We start from the raw sequence: 14,092 nt of genomic DNA on the forward strand, positions 1-14,092 counted from the left end.
ATCCAACCCACCCCACACCTATTTAATCCAGCTAAATCTAAACCACCTCACTCCAATCAAATCCACTCCACTCCATCCCAATTTACCCGGCTCCAATCCCCACCATCCTCTCCAATCCAATTCACACCACACCAGTCTACCACACCAATCCAGTCCAGCCCAATCCAACCCAACCCAGTCTACCCCACTCCAATCCAATCCACCTCAGTCCCATCCACCTCATCCCATTCGACCCCACTCCAATCCAAACCCACCCAACCCCACCCCAATCCAAACCACCCCACTCCAGTCAATCCAGCCCACTCTAATCCACCCCACTCCAGTCGAATCCACCACACTCCACCCCAACCCACCCCATTCCAATCCAACTCACCAAGATCCAATCCAATTTATCCTACCCCAATCTATTTCAATTAAGCCCACCCCACTCCAGTCCAACCCACTCCACCCACTCAAATCCATTCCACCCCACCCCAACCCAGTCCATCCCCTCCAATACACCCAACCCAATCTATCCCACTCCAATACAATCCACTTTAATCCCCCCTACCAGTTCAATCTAGTCTATCCTAATCCACTTTACTCCAATCCAATTCACCACACTCCATAATCAACCCCACTCCAATCCCTCACTCCATTTCAATCCACCCCACTCTAACCCAGTCCACCCATCATCAATGCACCCCACTCCACTAAATCCACCCCTCTCTACCCCAATCCAATCCACCCCACTATCTCAATCCACTTCAACCCACTCCACCATTTTCACTCCACTCCACGACACTGCACACAAACATCACTGTCTGTCACTGAACTACTAAACTCTACTCCCTTCTACTCAACTCTACTGCACTCTACTCTCCCTACTCCAATCTACGACACTCTACTCCAACAAATCCACTCTACAACACTCCAGGCCACTAACCTTTAGCCATGCTGAACAGCAGCCACACTGGTGTACAGCATGGGAAAAACACATTGCCAAAGCCAACAGTTCTTATATAGAGGATACTTATTAGCTTTACCAATGCTTGTTTCTTCTTGTATGGGCGACCTTGCAAAGCATAGCAGTATTGGGCAGAAAGATATTAACAATGATCTCCATGTGCTTGGAGAAAAAACACACGAAGCTTCAGGAAGGATACATTTCCAATTTCCCAAACAAACCCATTCACTCCCTGGACCCCTTGGCATTTTGTCATTGAAAAAATGAAAATAAATGCTTGCTTGTACCTTATTGCATGCTGACTGGCTAGCATTGCCATAATTTCATAGTAACATCTCATTCAGTGGCATAACAAAGGCCCCTGCAGCCCCTGTGGTGCAGGGGGCCCAAGCTCCAGAGTTTAACCCTCAGCACAGTACTCTGGCCTGAGAGCTTCCGTGTGAGTCCTGTGCCCTCTATGTACTGTGAACATGCCCCCCCTCAAGTTTCGTTAAGCCACTGATCTCATTCCATGTCAGCAGAGGAACATGTGACAAAGACATTCCCATAGACCAGATAGGGAACTTGTTATATGGCTGCCTTTCTGAACTTGGGCTGGTCAAAGTGGTGTCTCTGACGCCAAACCCATTTGACACCTGGCCCACCAAAGTCATAATGAGCCCTTAGTCTTTATCTGGAGCTCAAACATCTGCAAATGGATGGGCAACAAGGCTTCCTCCAATGAGAATCCAATGATACTGAGAAGGCTTCTCTGGTTATTACATTGAAAATAAAATGATGAAAACCTTTAGGAAGAGGAAACAAAGTGACAAGACTGTGTAGCTCTTCTCAGTTAGTTCTCTTTTTGTGAGCAGTACTGAGCTTTTCTTTCTCCAGTGGGACGAAAGGCTTAGACTTAGACCAAACTTGGATCCAAGCCTCTGTTAATGCTGGTTGTATCCTAAAGTTGAGAGACTTGTGAGCGTTGGCAGGCAAAGGCAATGGATGACTCATTTTCTTCAGATAAACTACTGGACTTGAATATAATCTTCTGATTCCTCAGAATTTTTCTAAATTACTGAAGAGCTTTTTCTGGTGCTCGACAGTTGCCTGTTTAAGGACTTTTTATTCCCACAAATCTAGCAGGTGTAAGAATAGTTTCCTTACCTTGGCGCGGCGCGTAGACTCTACCATGGTGGCTTCCTTCTCTCCTCACTCACCGCACACAGGTTGCTTTCCTCTGTGGCACCGGACAGGAGCTCTTCGTTTGCAGCAAAGACACAACAGTGTCCTCACTGAGCATTTATTTCTAGGCGCCTATCAGGTTTCCAGACCCTGCTAAGCATTGTGAGTCAAGTTCCCTGCATGTCGCATGAGGGAAAAGGAAGTCTATAGCCCCCCAGAATAGAAATGAAATTCACATGGCCTGGTTACATAAATCAGTGGTGTAACATAGCTCCCCTCAGTGCGGGGGTGAGGGGGTGAGCTCCAAGGGGGCCTCCTCAGCACAGTACCCTGGCCTGCAAGCTCATGAGTGAACTCGTAGGGGGGCAGGGGCCTCCATGTACTTGCAAGGGTGAAGGACTCAGGTTTCCCTACGCCATTGACATAGACATTATTATCACATGTATTTCTGAACATTGCTATTTAATACATTGTCAGTTCCTTCCAAATCCAAGATGGACAACCTTTTACAGATTATGTCATGGTCTGTTTTCCATTGTAGATGGAGCTGCAGTGTTCGTCCAGTTGCTTTAAAATTGTTCCTGGGTAGTAACTCACTGGACTACGTGTACTCCGCATTCTCTCCAGTCCCTCCAGTTCCTGTTATATTCCTCAACTCATTGCCCTTTTGCTTGGCCTGGTTAGCTATAAGGTTTTTTCTGATCACCATTTTTTTAAAAATCTTTCTTGCTAATATATTTTCTGGATCCTTGCTACACTTCCTGGTTAAAACTGGTGTCTGGCACTCTCTCTGGAGATGAGCGGCTTTTCTTCGAACTAGGACGATAGTCCAGTCTCACCCAGAAGACCTGCACTTGCCAGGCTGCAAAATCCAAACTTGCTGAAAATGGATCTGGTTCAAAAATGCCTCAAATTCATGACCTTCTGACAGAGAAAATGCTTTGCTTTGTCAATACCTGACCATTTTACAACAAGGCACCCTAGATTCTTCTCTAGCTGGCTTGACCTTCGCCTTTGATCTTCTCTAAAGGTGTAGCTGGTGAGGAATAGATGGATGGACCTTCATACTGGGCATGGAGCCAGTAGTGCTGAGCTGGGCCTGCCTGGAGAAAGGATTCACTTCTTGGCTAATTATTACCAATGATGCCCACTCTCACTCAAGCCACGTGAGAAATTCTACTGCCGCCATCATTTTGCATGTGGATATTACAATTTAATTCACTTTAACTCACTACAGATATGTCAACATATACTTTGCCCTCTGGTAAACATATAGGACCTGATTCGCAAGCTGAATTTAGCAGTGCTTGAAGAAGCACTACAGTAGTATTACTTATTTAATAAAAATTGCAATTCACAAGTGGGTAAATACACCGCTGGGCGATGAGACAGATTCATCGGATGGGTGGCTACCTTAGACGGGCGGGTTAGTTTACCTTTTGCGCTCATACCTGTGTAATGTGCAGACGTGGCTGAGGATTCTCATCTTCTGAGAGTTAGGGTGGGAGAGTCGAAGTCTTTGGGTGAAGAGAAGAGCTCACATTGATATCAGATTTATGTGTCTCCTACATGCTTGTTTAATTGCTGGCATTGTACTATTGCCTAACATGCTTTTGACAATGCTATGGTAATGAGACTAGGGCACATAGTGAGACTGAGACAACTGTACTTTAAGTTCTTCATTGCTCCAATAACACGTTTTATGCAAAAAAGGACAGGAGCCTGTTTTATTATGAATGATTTTTAAAGGTCATCATGTTGCAGCTGATTGACTTTTTCATTCTTTTTACACAATTAAGTCTCTGCAGATGTTGTAGAAAATCACCAAAAGATATTTAGCTCCAGCAGTTCTTTTCCTTGTACATTAGTCACAGGGATCATATTAACCCTTTCAGCCGAAGCTGAAGATGATACGGTGAAGTTAAAAGACTAGTGTTTAAAGATACTATATTTCTTCATTTTGAAGTTTTACAAGGGTCTGTACTTCACCGTTCAGGGCCTTCTGATAGCTGAAAGATTTGACAGGAAGAGTACTTTGGTGCAATGTTGAGAGACTTTAATTTGATCAGGTGAGGTGGGATCCTTAACTGATGTGCTAGAGTTTCAAATCTGCACGAAGGTCAGTTTGTAATATTTGGTTATGAGGTGCTTCCTAAACCACATTTGATTCCGTTTCCAGGATGTGTACACGCCCTCACACCACTGTCATTCTTGGACAGACAATAGGTCCGGGCACAAACATAAAACTATCCCCCATCAGCAGATCAGATAGATAAACAATGGGACCTTATGGGGAAATCAGGGTAGATTTGAACTTGAAAAGACATGCTGAATAACTGTTTTACGATGTATGGGAGACTATTTGTGCGTGTTGCGAGCAATGTTTGTTGGTAATATCAGGGAAATCAAGAAAAAACAATGTCCCACCAGACCACGAAACAGATCCATAAACTGACAAAAAGCAGCTGTGTGCACTGACGTGTACGACCAACCCATAAGGCACTGCCAAATTTGTTTATTGCAAACAAACACAAATGAACACAAATGATGGACGAAATGAGGAACAAATCAAACATTCACCCCAAGTCACAGATCTGGGTTTAATCCATCAATTCTTTTGATCACCATGCCACCCCAATTTGGACCCAGCCATTTTCAAATCAGTCTTGCACCTATTCCCCATGGGAACAGTCTAGCCTGAAGTGCCAGGCCCGGTCCTCCCTGGACCAGAAACAAGCATCCTGGGACCAGTTTCAGGGTATCGCCTTCATCAGTCAAGCTAGCTTGAATCCAGTGGCAAAGTGAGTCCGGGACCCACCTCTGGGCATACCCGGTGCACTTAAGGCAACAAAAGCAAACACGCACAAATAATGGACGGAATGCACAACCGATCAAACATTCACCCCAGTCTCAGATCTGGGTTTATCCAATCAATTCTTTTGCTCACCACGCCACTCCAGTTTGGACCCAGCCATATAAAAATCAGTTTTGACTCTGTTCCCCATGGGAACAGTCTAGCCTGAACTGCCTTGCCTGGTCCTCTCTGCCTCTATGATTGGTTCTGCATTCTGTCCACCATTTGTTTTTGTTTGCTTTTGCTGCCCTAAGTGCTGCAGTTATGCCCAGACGTGGGTTCCAGACTCACTATGCTACTGGATTCACGCTAGCCTGGCTGATGAAGGGTAATGTCCTGAACCCGGTCCCAGGAAGCTTGTTTTCGGTCCAGGGAGGACCTGTCCTGGCAGTTCGGGTTGGACTGTTCCCATAGGGAACAGGGTCAAGGCTGATATGTGTATGGCTGGGTTCAAACTGGGGTGGCATGGTGAGCAAAATAATTGATGGATTAAACCTAGATCTGTGTCTGGGGGTGAATGTTTGATTGGTTCTGCATTCCATCCTTCATTTGTGTTTGTTTGCTTTTGTTTCCCTAAGTGCGCCGAGAATGCCCAGACCTGGGTCATGGGCTCACTATGGCACTGGATTCAAGCTAGCCTAGCTGATGAAGGGTGAGTCCGGCTGATGAAGGGCGATACCCTGAAACCGGTCCCAGGATATTTATTTCCAGTCCAGGGAGGACCTGGCTTGGCAGTTCAGGCTGGATTATTCCCATGGGGAACAGGGTCAAGACTAATTTGCATATGTGTTAAACCCAGATCTGTGACTGAGGGTGAATGTTTGATTGGTTACGCATTCTGTCCATTATTTGTGTTTGTTTGCTTTTGTCACCCTAAGTGCTCCGGGTGTGCCCAGACTGGATTCAAGCTAGTTTTGTTGATGAAGGGTGATACCCCAAAACCAGTCTCAGGATGCTTATTTCCTGTCTGGGGAGGACATGGTCTGGCAGTTCGGGCTCCACTGTTCCTATGGGGAACAGGGTCAAGACTGATTTGCATATGCCTGGGTCTGAACTGGGGTGTCATGGTGAGCAAAGGAATTGATGGATTAAACCCAGATCTGTGACTGGGGGGGAATGTTTGATTGGTTCTGCATTCCATCCATCATTTGTGTTTGTTTTCTTTTTTTGCCCTAAGTGCATCGAGTGTGCCCAGACATGGGTCTTGGACTCGCAATGCCACTGGATTCAAGCTCGCCTGGCTGATGAAGGGTGGTTCTGACCCGGCGGTACAGAGTAGATTGTTCCCATAGAGAACAGGGTCAAGACTGATTTGTATATGGCTGGGTCCAACTGGGACGGCATGGTGAGCAAAATAGTTTATGGGTTAAACTCAGAACTGTGACTGGGTGTGAATGTTTGATTGGTTCCGCATTCCGTCCATTATTTGTGTTTTTTTTAAATGGTTCTATTGGCCAGTTCGCTCTGGTCCTCCAAAGTCTGGGAGTCTGGTCTCTCTAGGACAGTTCCTGTGTTTCAGCCATTCTAATCTTTCTGGCAGCAGTGTCAGCAGTCCCATTGTAGGTTCATATTTGATATCATCACAACAATTCATGATGTTTACATTGTTGTCAGAAAAATATGCTGGGAAGGGTGTCAGACCTCAACAATTTCTGGAGTTGTGTCCAGAGCTGGACTGGAAACCAAAGGCAACCCTGGCAAAATATTCCACCTAGCCTTATGCTGCAGGAGGCCACAACTAGAGTAGGGCCATCAGGAACTGGTTGGCTCATGGCAGTCCATACTGTGGTGAAGAAAGCCCAGTGGAAAAATTGCAGACTGAAAGATTAACCAGTATGGGCCTAGCTTCTTACAAGAACGGTAAATGGCACACACTGACATTGGCAAATGCAAAAGGTATTATGAGTGGCTTATAAATTCAGATGGGCCCATGAACTTAGTTACCAGGCCCATCAGATTTTAAAATGTTGTTTTCCACACAGCAAAAATCTACATGTGAAACTCTAGTGGAAAACATGCCGGAATCAGTGCATAAATACAAGTGGTGCATGGTTCTCCCCCATAATATGATTTATATCATTTCTCTACCGTCTAGAATTACCAGGACCTGTGCTATTGGTAATTCATTGACTTGGAAGTAAAGGTGGTGTGAATAAGCCACCTATGGCCAGGGCCTATGTAGACATGTATTGTCCAGTCCAACATACACGATGATTTCAGCCAGCAAGATGACTTTGAAATATGGTGAAAGGAGACTTTGTGAGTGATAAATTCTTGCTGAATTTTTGGTAAATGAGCAAATATATGTCACGTAGGTGAAGGAAGATCGAGAAGGAGTGAAGCTCATTGAAGTTTGACCATCTGCTTGCATTATGTTTATTCCTTACTAGTTATGTATTTATGGCACAACTAAATTATACACATTCATTGCAAATGATCCACATTCATGTCATATTCATGTGCTATGCGCAACTGCATAGGAGACATGCTGTAGGAATTCACATTAGCATAGTCATTTCAGTAATTGACTGCACATACTCTATTGTATTTGCACTTACACAGTGCTTCCTATCCCTGACAAGTTGTTGAAGTTCATTAGCAAATGGGTAGTGCTCTGAAGCCTAAGGGTGTGCATGTTTGCACAATTGTTAAAATATAATCTTTCTGACAAGTAGTTTGGTATGGTACATAATGACTAAAGTGGTGCAGTTACCTTGTCACTTGTCTCTCTTCCTAAGTGTGTAGTGGAGTGAAGAAAAGTTATGGTTGGAAGGCATGCACTTTATTTTATTGTTGTGTTGATTGGAGGGGTATGGCTTCTAAGTGTGGCCTATGTTGGAAGTATTTTGGACTATAAATCCTCAAGGGGCAGAGAGGGTTAATCAGTCCAGCACGCTACGACTGTTATTCCTAAAATAAAACAAAAAAGGATACTGTTCTCTATCAAGGATGGGATACCAGCCTATCTTATGGATCTGGATCCATCCTGGTCATCAATGGTAGCTCCTTTTAGGAGCACAATGCCTCACTTTCCAGTAGCGGCAGACTGTGCTTCTCACTGGGCAGGTGCTGCAATTCCGAACAGACTCCACAGAGGGGCACTGTGCCAGAGATCTTTAAGCAATGCCTCTATGCCAGGAATATCAGTTTAATTGAGTAATGAGTCTTAAAGTCAATGTAGATTGGTATTTATACTGTCAAAATTTAAAAGCACACAATGGATCTCAGGAATAATTATGATTCCCTGATCATTGAAACAAAAGTCAACATGTTTCATGCCTAGTCTAACCCTCAGCGGATCATCAGCATTTCATCAGGACCTGCTTACTACCTAATCTACCCAAGTAGGTACCAGAAGATCTAGGAGTCAGATTATCCTGTATACTAAGTGAACTCTTATGAATGTACAAACTTACACCCACAGTAGGGATGTCTATATTATTGCACCACATTGACAACCCTAATCAAGAAGTAAAAGGACCCCATAGGATTAGCAGGATCTATGACTGTCATCATTCTGCTAAGACATTGAGGAAGGTGGGGACAGGTTGGCAAAATGCAGTAGACTATTGGAAGGTAGAACAATTTAAACTTACTAGAATTGTTATTAAAGCCCTTTAACTCACAACAATTTTATTTATTGACTGATATAAGGCTAACTTGGGTTTGTTTTTTATGAAAGTTAAATGTAAATAATTGCTTCTTTTAAATTATCCTGGTCAATAAACAAAGGTCCATATAACCAGTGGCAAGGGTTATTTAAAGATTACACCCCGAAACTGAGATACAACGATCCCCGTGCCCTTAGTTAGTAGAAGGAAGCTTCATGTCAGAAGAGAGAAAGGAGCTGAAATAAATTGCCACAGTTATTTGAATGCTTGGAATAGAGCAGCTGATACAAGAAAGAAAGAAAAGTGCCAGAATAGAGCAAAGATAGCAGTATGTAATTACGCTACTCATAAATGGGATGAAGAACAACAGAGATGGAGGAATTGTGTAGTTCGTAGAGCTAGACTGTACTCCACAATAACAACAGAAAAGTCTAAAAATAATCCAAAGTAGAGAAATTAAGATATGGAGTCCAAAAGGAAAACTTATATGGATAGTGATTTAGGGGATGACATATAATATGCTTTATTGTCCTCACTTCCACCAAAATAAAGTGGCTCCAACATCAGAAAGTGTTACAACCACTAGGGGTACAGTGGCTAGATCCCCTGTTGACCACAATATCATTCAGACTGTAGACCACCTCCAACACTTTTATTTACAGCTGCACGTGCTGAAACAGTCTCTACTGTAATTGCTTCAGGTGTTTCAGCTTCTATTGTGACTGGTCCTGCCTCAGTGTCTCAGGTTAGCAATATCTTTGGCAGTTTCACCAATCAATATTGTCCCAAATCCTGTCATTCCAGGAGCCGTAGGAGGAGTAGCCGTGACAAGGCTTATCCCGATGTCGCAAAACTTACAAATTGTTGCCTGGACCCCACCACAGAATGTTCAACCATTGAGAGAAGGGAGAAGAATTGACCTTACAACACCAGTTCATGGAGAGATAGGACCATTTGATGATGGAATTTGTCCTCTATGGTTTAAGGAAACTGATAATAAAGGAACAGAAGAGACAGAGAGACCATCTATTAGTCAAGAAAGGGTGAGATCCCTAGATATACCAAAATTGAAGGTAAAATTGGAAGAGTTCTTTAGGGATGTTTATATATTTCACATTTGAATCAATATCAGGAGAACGAGTTGATAGACCTGACTACAAAAATCACAAGGCATGTAGGTGCCACACACAATATATTGGCAGAATTGGTAGGTACATACGAGGAAGACCTCACTAAGAATATTCCTTTACAGAAAAGTTTTAGGGCACAGTTAGATGATCAAGCAATTGAGACCATGAGATCCTCAGGAATTAGGTTGCAATTTTCTGAATTGGTGAAGTTCTTTCAGAAATGGATTGATTTTGACAGATTCAAAAACAAGTGGGCAAAAAAAAACAAGGAAATAAAAAGAAACAATCAAATACTATACAGGGCAATGGTAAGCCAACCAGCACCCCAGATGAAGATGAGACTGTGCCTTTCCCTATGAGGGAGATACCATGTGGAGGGTATGCACATGGTCCAAGGTTGATCTAACGAGATTCGTGAACACATTTCCAAAACTGAGAGAGAACTTGCCCAGTGGTTTACACAAGATAACAAGTTAGTGAAAATGTTGAAGGTTTTGTGGACAGATTTGAACACTTTCTTTGCTATGATGGTACCAAATGATTTATGATATGAATGTAAGATGGCTGTGCAAGTCCCACATTCCTAGTCCCCAAGAGATGCGTGTACACATTGTGCACCCTCACTTGAAGTAATGACAAAGTATGGTGAGTTGATTACCATTTTGAAAGGAAATGATCCAGCAAGAGATATTGATTGGTTAAAGATCAATAGAACTATCCAAGAAGCTAAAGAGTCAGTGCATGTTTATTATGAATGATTGTTACAGGTGTTCAAACAGCACAGTGGACAAGAAAATCCCAAAAGAGAGATATAGAGAGTTTTGTGTCACAGTTCATTCTTGGGTTGCGTTCAGAAATTAGTATGCCCATATAACAAAATGTGATTTGTTGGCAGACATAACCTTTAGAGGAGGTTCTGAGGTATGCTTGATGTTGTAGTGATGAACAAGCTGAAAAGGTTTAAAGAGAAATTCATGCTGGTGCAAATAAAGCTGGCTCAGAAAGGTTTTCAAAAACTGCCATATGTGAGAAATGTTGGAGAAATGCACTGTGTAGGTTTTCAGAATGGAGGTCAAATGGCACAAGGAGAAGTTGGTGTTCCACAAGACAGTTGTTGAGGTTTTCCGATTGATCCAAATTCAGGGGTAGATATTGCAACTTTAAAAAAGTGGACTCCTTGTCACTACTGTAACAAGCTTGGGCAAGAGGGGGTATAGACAGAATCCTAACCTAGTATGTGGTGATGAACAAACACAAGGTCGAAATCTAATGCAGATGCAAAATGTTCCAGTTCAGGTCCCACTTCAGCAAATGCAAACACCAAATCAATTACAAGTCCCTATGATGCAGGTCCCACAAGCTCCAATGGCCGCACAGAACATGGGCAACCCCATATTTAATGTGACTTAAGTACCAAGAACAAATTCAAATCTGTTTCAAAACGAGAACCCATTTGAACAGTTCCCGATGTTTGAGAATGGGTGACTTGATTCCGACAATCCACAATGATGGTGCCTAACGTCGGAGGAATAATGCACACTTGCTATAGTCTTAGAGGTAAACTAAAGTGGACCATTTGTAGTAGGAGAGGTAAATGGCCACCAACTGTCATTTTTAATCAACACAGATGATACCAGTTCCCATGTTAGAACACCTGAAGTACAAAACATATTCCTCTCAGGAAAGAAGATCCAAGTTATAGGTGTCACAAATAAACAAACAACTAACCATGTTTTGAAAAAAATTCTTGTAAAAATAGGTTAATATGAGGAAGATTACAATTTTTTTCTTTATGACTTTAGTCTCATGAATCTGTTAGGAAGTGATCTTTTGTGCAAGTTGAATTGCACAATTTACTGCACACCGAATAGTGATGAATTCTAAACACGTGATAAAGATGTAGAATTCAAAATGGCCAGACAAGGAACAACTGTTGGAGTGTACCCTGTAAGAACAGAAGAGGACTTACCTCCTGATTTACGAGATACTGGAAAATCAGAAGTATATGATTTTTCAAAGAAAGACATCAGACTAATCAAAGGTGTAAAACCAGTCTCAATAACAATAAAACTGAATGCAGTGGTTTTGAGGACTCCACCATGTAACCTCACACCTGAAACAGTGTCTGGGATCACTCTTGTTATTGAAATGAGGTTAAAACAAGGAATTTTGAGAGTCGTAATTGGAAGCCATTGCAATTCTTCGATTAAGGGTTTACAGAAGTCTCACTGCAATTATAGATTTGTACAGAATCTTCAAAAAATTAACAATGCATTAGTTCTATGTTGTCCCTTGGTGCCAAATCAAACTACAATATTATTTCAAATTCCCTGTGATGCAGAATAGTTTACTGTTGTATACCCCTGTCAAGCCATTTTCCCAATGCCATTACATGAAGACAGTCATTTCCTGTTCTCCTTTGTGGTCAGAGACAGAGTTTTGGCATTGTGCTGAGTTCCATAAGAGTATACAGAGAGCCCTTCAATCTTTGAGAAGATCTTGAAAAATAATCTTGAGCCTTCACAAATACCTTGCAATTCGGTTCTTGTGCAGTATATTGATGAACTTGTTGTGGCATCAAGTACAGAAGAAGCTTATGAACAGTATACAATTGCTCATTTGAATCATTTGGCTGAGAATGAACATAAAGTGTCCCAAAGCAAATTGTAATACTGCCAGAAAGAGGTCCTATATATAAGACATCTCACTGAAAATGGAATTAGAAAGGTGCCACAAGAGGGAATCAAATTTAAAGATGAGTCCAACCAAAACACAAATCGAGGTCAGAATGTTCCTGGGAATGGTGGACTACTGTAGAGTGGATATCCAAATTTCCCCAGTGGCCAAGCCTTTACTCAGGCTAAATGCACAAGGGTGTGCCTAATCCGATTCCATGGGACAACAACTGCTTAAAAGGGTTCTTAGTGCTGAGAGGATGTTTCTGTCATGCCGGGGCTAGGAATGCCTGGTTACAGTAAAATGGTCAAATTTTTTTTGCAGTGAGAGGGAGGGCTACACTCTCTCAGTTTTTATTCACTTGCATAGAGACTCTAAAAGACCTGTGGCACATTTTTCAACTACACTTGTTCCTGTTGCCGCAGAACTGCCTGGCTACCTGAAAGCGGTTGCTGCGGTTGGTGTGAGTCTCGAGAGAAGCAAGAGCATAGTTATCAGACATCGTCTTATAGTGAAGGTCCCTCATTCTGTTGAAATTTTGCTCACTCGACTCATATTAATACCCAATTATTGACAAACAGCAGACTTACAAAATATGAACATTCGATTTTTGCTGCAGATAATATTGTTTTAAAAAGATGTCAAGCTATTACTCTAGCTACATTGTTACCACTGCCTGAAAAAGAGGTTGAACATTACTGTCTCGGTGTTACGGATCTGTGCACCAGTCCAAGACCTGACATGAAGGATGAATCCCTTGATGAGCCAGATATGCAACCTGTGTAGACGGCTCATGTTTAAGAGATGATGAGGGGACTTTGAGAGCAGCTTATGCTGTTTGTACAATTCAGGAAGTGGTGGAAGCATCCTGACTTTGAGGTGTTACCCCTAGTTTCAGAGGCAGAACAGCACTGGTTGATCAGTGCAGAGTGTGTTAAAAATGCAAATGACATCTGGCTTTTAGCTCATCAAAGACCTGTGTTACCTGATAGCCTGTTATTTCCATGGCCCTGCACACATCTTAAGGGTTACAATGTTGAGATTATTTAGGCAGAATTTGTTTAATCCCTGATTCCGAATTTTAGCTGGAAAGCTATGCCATAGTTGTGTTACATGTCGGCAGATGAAGTTAGGGAGGAGAACCTCTGTAAAACCAAGCCACGAAGGAAGATCAGAAGGGCCCTTTATCAGGATATAGTTAGATTTGATCAAAATGCCTGTTTGCAACGGGCTGAGATATCTCCTGGTTATAGTGTGCATTTTCTCCCAATGAGTGGAAGCTTACCCAATATGGAGAAATTACATTCTCACTGTAGGTAAACTGCCGCTACATGAACACATACCAAGATTCAGATTTCTAGTTGTTCTAGAGTCAGACTGAGGGACCGACTTTAACAATTGAGACAGGAGATACGTCCATGGGGGTTGTGCATCAAAAAAATGACGCTAGTCAGGTTAGAGTCATTTTTTTTACTCTAACCTGACTAGCGCCATTCTTTCCTGTACATCCTCTAGTTAGCCACACGCCTCCCCTACCTGGTTAGAGTAATTTATTTTTACACTAACTGGGCCTTAGCGCCGGCTTGTGCCATCCCTTAAATATGGTGCCGGCTAGCATCCTGGAATGGCGCTAGCCGGCACCATACTTTTTGACGCAAACCTGCACTAGTGCAGGTTTGCGTCAAAAAGTATAAACCTGAGCCCAAGTCCT

Source organism: Pleurodeles waltl, chromosome 11, assembly GCF_031143425.1.
Source record: "Pleurodeles waltl isolate 20211129_DDA chromosome 11, aPleWal1.hap1.20221129, whole genome shotgun sequence".
NCBI classification, from domain to species: domain Eukaryota; kingdom Metazoa; phylum Chordata; class Amphibia; order Caudata; family Salamandridae; genus Pleurodeles; species Pleurodeles waltl.